Source organism: Parasteatoda tepidariorum, chromosome 7, assembly GCF_043381705.1.
Source record: "Parasteatoda tepidariorum isolate YZ-2023 chromosome 7, CAS_Ptep_4.0, whole genome shotgun sequence".
Taxonomy (NCBI): Eukaryota; Metazoa; Arthropoda; class Arachnida; order Araneae; family Theridiidae; genus Parasteatoda; species Parasteatoda tepidariorum.
In genome coordinates, this window is record NC_092210.1 from 91,007,507 (window position 1) to 91,015,433 (window position 7,927).

Below are 7,927 nucleotides of genomic sequence, written 5' to 3' on the forward strand. Positions count from 1 at the left end.
TATAATTCTGTTTGAGTTTAGTCTCAAAAGATCCTTTTAATTTTATTAAGCTAGTATTTTAGATACTACATATATATCCGTTGTTGAACAGCAGATCCAGATTTGGGGTTTAAGACTACTAATGTTCAACTCCGTAGCCTTGTCATTTTGAACCAATCCAGAAGACAAGGACATTCTAGGATCAATACTGCCAGATTTATTGATTTGTTATGGGAACATGGAGGACTTTGGTACTCGACAGATTTAACGTGCATCAGTCATAATTTAATACACGGGGAATCTTCGGCCGGCGGGGATTGAACCCACGAACTCTTTGACTTGGGTCCAGTGTCTTACCAACCAGGCTATCCCGGCCTACAATGGGATATTGGCGACGGTCTTGGAAACATCCCTGAGGATGATCCGAAGACATGCCATCACAATTTTGATACACACAATTTCGATTTACTGCTGTCGTTGGCCATTGAGGCAGGGGGGGTTGTTCACGTTTTCCAGGGCGGAACAAGAATTCGACTTCTGCCACTCCCATACGCCGCATCCGTTTATAAGGCATTCCTGTTCTCACATCCATTAATTCATCCACACATCGTAATTCTGACCTGAAACAGAGAACAATCTCCGATTCAGCACCCCCAGAGGTTTAATTTGTTATGGGAACATAGAGGACTTTGTGACCCTACAGATTTAACTTGTTCCAGTCACCATTTATTACACGGATAGTCTTCGGTCGGCTGGATTTCAACTTCTCTTTCTCACGAACCAACCAAGTCCAATGTCCTGCCAACCAAGGCTATCGCTGTCCAGTACAAATTATATACACCAATCTAACTTCGAAAAAACTGATAAGCAATTTACATTCCCAACAGTATAGCGCAGAAAACTAGATACAACATATTATAATGTTTTATTATTCAATCTCTCAGTTAATGTTAATTTCACTTTTTGTTTTTGTTATTGTTGTTAATTTACGTCACACTAGAGCTGCACAATGGGCTATTGGCGACGGTCTTATGGCGACGGAAAATTAAGTAAAATATTATATAGTCAAAAATGTAATTATATCTGACCCAGTATAGTACACTATACTAAAAGCTGTGGTAGTTAAATATGCAAAAGAAAGATATATGTTGTTGTTGGAAGTCCTCTTTCTTGAGAAATCAGTTTGTGTAGTAAGTTATAGAAATGAGCGACATGAATTGATGCATCTAGGACAGACATTTATTGCGAAAATCGATGTAAATGCTGACAGAATTCGGGCTTTCAGTTAAAATTCTATCACACAACCGTTCATCAAATTGTGAGCAATATGAATTGAATTTGAACTACGATAATGCATAAAAAACTAATATCAAGAAGAGCAAAGCTTCTTGTTACTTAGCGATGGTTATAGATGTGTGTTTAGCTAATAAACACATTCCAGTAGCTAACAATCTTATCAGCATAGTTAAGCTTGTTTTTCAATGTTATTAGATAAGGAAATAATGTATTAAGAAGTTGTTGTTGTTCATTTACGTCGCACTAGAGCTGCACAATGGGCTATTGGCGACGGTCTGGGAAACATCACTGAGGATGGTCCGAAGACATGCCATCACAATTTTGATCCTCTGCGGGGGGATGGCACCCCCGCTTCGGTAGCCCGACGACCTGTGCGCGAAGTCGAGGACTTTACGGTAGCACAGTTTAACGAGGACCAATACCACACACCCTCGGTCCCTACGTAGACTGATCCAAGTGGTCACCCTCCCGCACACTGACCGCAGCCAGTGATGCTTGATTTCGGTGATCTGCTGGGAACCGTGTCTTAATGATCAGTCCACTGCGGGACTTCACTTTTTGAAAACTTCGTCATAAAACTTTTTAAGCGAATTAAAAACCTTTGCAAACAATTATAAAATTTGGTTACACAAAACTTTAACATTTCAAGTGAAAATAATTTTGAATGCGTTTTTATTATTATTTTACATGACAATAATCGAATAATTTTGAATTTTAAATTACAAGTTTTTTTGCATCATTTTTAGCGAATTACAGTCGAACTCGTTTATAACGAGCACAAAGGGACCGTAACATTGTACTCGTTAAATCCGAGTGCTCGTAATAAACGGATCCTTAAGGCAGGCGTGCAACCAGAAGAGGGAGGGGGGCTTGGGAGGTCAAATGATTGAGTTTACTTAAAATTTAATTAATACTTACTTACTTTAATTACATTAATTAATTTAATTAAATACTTTTCTTAATTTAATGACAACTAACCCCCTTCCCTCGCATTTCTTTATCATTTTGAAAAAAAGATAAGACAGAAAGACTAGAAAGATGAGAAAAAAGATTACAAGACGGAAAAATATTGCTCGCTAAAACCGGGTCTTGCTCGTTAAAAGCGACTTCTGTTCCATAGACTTAACATTGATCCAACCAAATATTCTCATTTCCCTCAGTAAATCCGAGTTCTCGTTAAATCCGAGCTCGTTATAAACGAGTTCGACTGTAATTTTAAACGACAAAATCCAAAATTTGAAAGAAATGGGTCGATAATAATTCTTGAGATACTTAAAAATTTACGAAAACGGCAGCTTGGAAATTTATTTTTAACTTGTCATAATTATTCCAATATTGGCGATCGAAATGGGCTGCAGATGGCGTAGAGCAGAGCTCTTTACCTATGGCAACACTTCACATGCTTTCCCCATTAGCGTGCGGAAAGTCATAGAGGAAGGAAGTACGTTAGTTTCTTTCTTGATTTTCATATAGATTAATGTTGGAAAACTATATGGAACTTCAAACTACATTAAACATAGTTCTAAAGAAAAGTATTACGCGAATTTTAAAAAATAGTTTTATTTAATAAAAAGGAAAAATATTCAGAAAAGGGAAAATATCGTAGTACATTCCAATACAACTAAAAAGAGGAGGAGAGGGAAGGGCTAAAGGCATGAAAACGGTCTCTCCCCAGATGGCGTATTCGAGTGTTGCGATCGCGAATTCTGAAGTGCGATTTCTACAATGCAGTACTGAAAAAAGTCGCGAAGATATATCTAAAAAAAAATCGTAAAGATGATTTTTTTAGCACTGTACTGTAGAAATTTTCCATATTAATTTGAGAATTTTTAGCATTCAGATAATTATAAAACATTTCAGAAAATTATGCAATTGCGTATAACAATATTTTTTTTAGTAATACATGCACAAATGCCTTATTTAAATTTGAGAATTTTTTTTGACATTCAAATATTCAAAAGGTAAAGAGTTTTTTTGTTTATCAACAAAGAAATTTCCAGTAAGAGAATGCCGTCATTTACACGAAAATTCTTCAAAGTAATGGTTTTTGAATAATAGAGTGCAGGTCATGAATGACCTGTCCTTTCTCCTGACCTCAATCTGCAAGAAAACATGAAATGCTACCCTCAGTAAGGCTATATGGATGGTTAACTGAATATAAACAATAACCATCTTCCTAAAACCAAAAAAAAAAAAACATTAGATAACTTCCTGTGTATCACTCAGTTTATGTTAAGCTTTCGAGGCGATGTGTTAACAGGCTTAATATTCTTCTAACCTATAAATTTCAAACTCCGCCCAAACTCAGAATTTAATGTATCCAGCAATTGTACCGAAGGATTTTTTTATATACCAATTAGTGGGCCCACAATCTGNGGAGGGTGAGCACTTTGATCAGTCTGCGTAAGGACAGGGCCCGACTTAGAGTAATTGGGGCCCCCTCTGCTTCTCTTCCTTATTAATGAAGGTATTTAAAATGAAGGAATTTAAAGGTATTTAATTTTGATGTATTTAAATTTTTCACCCCTTAAAAGATAACAAGAAAATTGACTAGAACCTAAAATAGCTATGAAGTCCCTCCCCTCCAATGGTCCATTTTATTGATTTTCTGATAATTCTATGTGCATCATGCCGATTACAGTTTTCTGATTGTTAACTTAGCCATCTAGCAGCGAAAAATTCATATCCTTGTTGACACTAGGGCTAAATTTACGCAATTACGACGACTCAATTAAGCCCGTCAGATGTCTGTATTTTTGTAAAAATATCGCATCTTGTTATATGTAGAAATACAGGCTTTTGATTGACATAATTTGTCAATGGTAATTGCGAAAATTTAGCTGTTCATTCAGTTGTGCATTCCTATACCATTAGTAGTACATTCATATACAATTGAAACGAAGCGAAGAGGGAAGGGAAAAGGGCCAAACACATGAAACTGGTCTCTCCCCAGATGGCGTATTCGAGCGTTGCGATCGCCACGCCAATATCGATATCTCCTCGATTTTGGCGGTAAATCCGAGTTGCAAGCTACGTTTGTTGGTAAACGAAAACAAATCTCGATATCCAAACCTACTCGACTTCTCGCTAGAAAGTTTGCAACCGTTTACTACATAGTTTATTGTGAGAGGCAATATTTTCAGAAATAATTTTGTTAGTATAAATAAATAATATAATTTCTAAACTCATGTCTGCTGCATTTCATAAGATTTTAGTGATAATAAGTTATTTTTATGAGTTTGAAGAGAAAATTTGTTTTAGTCAATTATTGATATGTTAAAAAAGGCTATATGGCTACTGTATTTAGAAAGAACTTTATTCTTTAGCTTCTTAAAGCTATTTAAAACTATTTGTTTTATATAACTAAAGCTATATAAAACTAAAGCTATTTAAAACTTAAAGCTATTTAAAACTATCTTCTTTAGCTATTTAAAACTATTTGTTTTTGTTGCAAGCATACGCTAGTGTTAGTATTTAAAGTAGTGAGATGTATATTTTGTAATAGATGTAATAAGTGGTTTATAATGATTTTTATTCTAATATTAATTTTAAGTTTTTCTTACATTTTTAACCACATGTTTACTATCTTTCTACCAATTTATGTTCAATATTATATAACTGCAAATAATGTATGTGATTCATATTATTAAGTCATTTGAAAACTGTTAATGAGTTTTGTCCTTAACATCTAATAGGTATGACATTTTTGATGTAATTGATATCTCTTAATTTTTACTTGGAGAAATTGACTAAGACAGCCTTGGCTAGTAAAATGTTGTTGTGCTGAGAAAGAACAAGAATAGATGTCTCCAGCCAAGTCATTGTCTGTTTACGAGAGTTGTCCGTTTATGGGAAGGGTACCTTAATGACAAAGTTTAACACTGTAAATTGTTTTTAGAATATTTTCTATAATATAGATATAATTAAATAATCTCCAAGAATATTTAATTTAACTTTAAAGAATATTTTTTTTCTATATAAGACGAATATATGAAAGTATGATGTAAATACATAATTCTAGATGTAGCTACAGATAAATGAATATTATTTTCCTTTTAACACAGATATTCAAGTTAGTCATATGATACCAAATGGGAGCTTTTAGTCCTCAGTCTGTTTCAGTTATTAGGTTTACATCTCCCATCACTTGATAGGAAACATGGTTAATACCTTTTTGAAAGTAAACCTCTCGTGATACGCAGAAAACAAAAGGAATCAATGCTTACCTGTAAAGTAGGAGAACTAATTAATTTTCTAACAGGCAAGGGTCTGTCCACACATTTTGTTAAAGGTCCTGTTTTTGTAAAATTGTGAAAAAATTACTTGTAATTTGTGACTATCAAATAAACGTTGAGTCATATTCTTTCAACCAGGGTCCTGCTTTTGTGAATTTGTGCAAATAGAGTCCTGTTATTGCAAAAAAACTTTTTCAATGAGTTTTTTAATTGTAAATAGACACAAGATATGCACAGCATTGTAAAATTATAATTTAAAAAAATTAAATTTTCAAAAATAAATAGCAATTACTGCAATTAAATTAGAGATGTAACATGCAAATATTTGGTATTTAGCCTATACTGCAGAATGCAGAATATTCGTTTTGGACGAATAAAGAAAGAAGCATCTGCCGAAGACTAAACTTGGTTGGTTTACATTGTCTTTCTTCCCCCCTCTCCCGAGAAGGGTTTATTTGATTAACAAAACAATAGAGAAGTTGAGGAAATAGAAAATAACGTTTCATAGGGCAAAGATGACTGTCTGCGTCCGGTTTATGGATGTGTCCATTTCACGGAGAATGTACCTAATGATGTCCGTATTGAGAGGCTTCCGTTTCGCTGGTGTGTCCATAGCAGAAGTTTCGCTGTATTTCTATTTTTCTTAATAAAGTTATAGAGTAAAGGGTATTCATTTAAGAAATATATTCTTCTCGACATGCGTTTGATTACATTCTTTATATTTTATACTCATAAATAAAATATTTATATTTTGAATAGTGTGATAAGTACTGCTCTTTCAAATCTCATGAAAGATGGCTTTGATGTTAAAGCTCTTCAAGCATTCCGTGTTCTTCGTCCTCTGAGGCTTGTATCGGTGGTGCCAAGTAAGTTCATTCACAAATCCTAATTAGTTTTCCTTCTATGTGCTTTAAATTTAAAGCAAGATTTATTTGATAACAATAAATTAACCGCTTACCTTACCAATTTTTTTAAAGAAAAAAAAATGCAAAAAGTCAACATATATTTTTATTATATTAAGAAATACAAAGTATACATAATACACAAGTTCTAAGTTGAAATTTTAATTTTTTTATGTATAAAAATATTTAATTTACCATAAGTTTACTATCCTAAATTATCATGGGCAAATGAAAAAAGTTATATATTAGTCTTTGTATATGTTTACATCTTCATCATCTAAAAAATCACCTGAATTACTTTTACTTTCGCTCCTGAACGCCAATTTTTTACTCTTTTTTTTTTGTATGCAATTTCATCAACCATCGTACATTCAATTGTACGAAGAAACACATCTGCAGTCCCACAAATAGTCTTACAACTCCTAAATAAAAATTAACAAACTTCCTATCACAGCAGATTATTATTTTTTGTTTTGCTGTCGGCAGAATAAAAATGTGATAAAACAAAACGTACAGACGTGTTCTGCTATGCCCGAGTTTACTCCAGACAATAAATATTTGCATTGTGTACATACAGAGTTAACTCTGCGGATAAACGGAGAATTAATCTGCTGAGTTTAAATGGTGTTTATTTAGGCTAAAATGTATGCTTTCACATCTCTGTAACTCTCCTGTCACAATTTCATAAAATTCCTATCTCCCTTCAACTGGTTAGGTAGAACAGGGAAAACCTGAAATGGTCAGGGAATTTTATTATAACTTCAAAAATCAAGGAATAGTTAGGGAAAGTTGCAATTTTTTTACATTATCCTGAAATATATTCCTAAATCATGCCTGGAAAATAATCAGTCTTAAAATTGTCAGAAACAGTAATCAGTTATTGAGATTAGAAATAAATAATTTATACATCTATTACAATTATTTGTTATAACAATTTCACATTTTAGTCACACTGAAATGTTCCCTTCCTCATTAAATATTTTTTTTTTATATATAGTTTATATTATATATTTGCCATATGCTTACTTATATTATACACTTGTATTTCAATTTAACTTTGACAAGTTATATTCATCATGAGTCCAGTTATTGTTTGTATTATATACTTACTTATATTATACACTTGCGTTTAAATTTATCATGGCGAGTTATATTCATCGTCAGTCCAGCTATAGTTTATATTATATACTTTCTATTTAATTATGACAAGTTATATTCATCATTAGTTCAGCTATAGTTTATTATATTCTTGCATTTTTTATATCAGTGATTCTCAACCACTGTGCCGCGGCACTTTTGTGTGCCACCAAGTTCTAAAAATGTGCCGCCAAATATTAGAAATGATACAATAAAAATCATAATGCTTTTTTTTATTACGAGTAAAGTTTAAATTAAAGAAAAGTGTATATATATAAAGTGTTATACAAATATATACACATTTTATAATTTTTCCTTGCTTTAACCGTGTGAATATCTTTGTCGGCGTTTGTCTTGTCTCTGACAATTTAAAAAAAT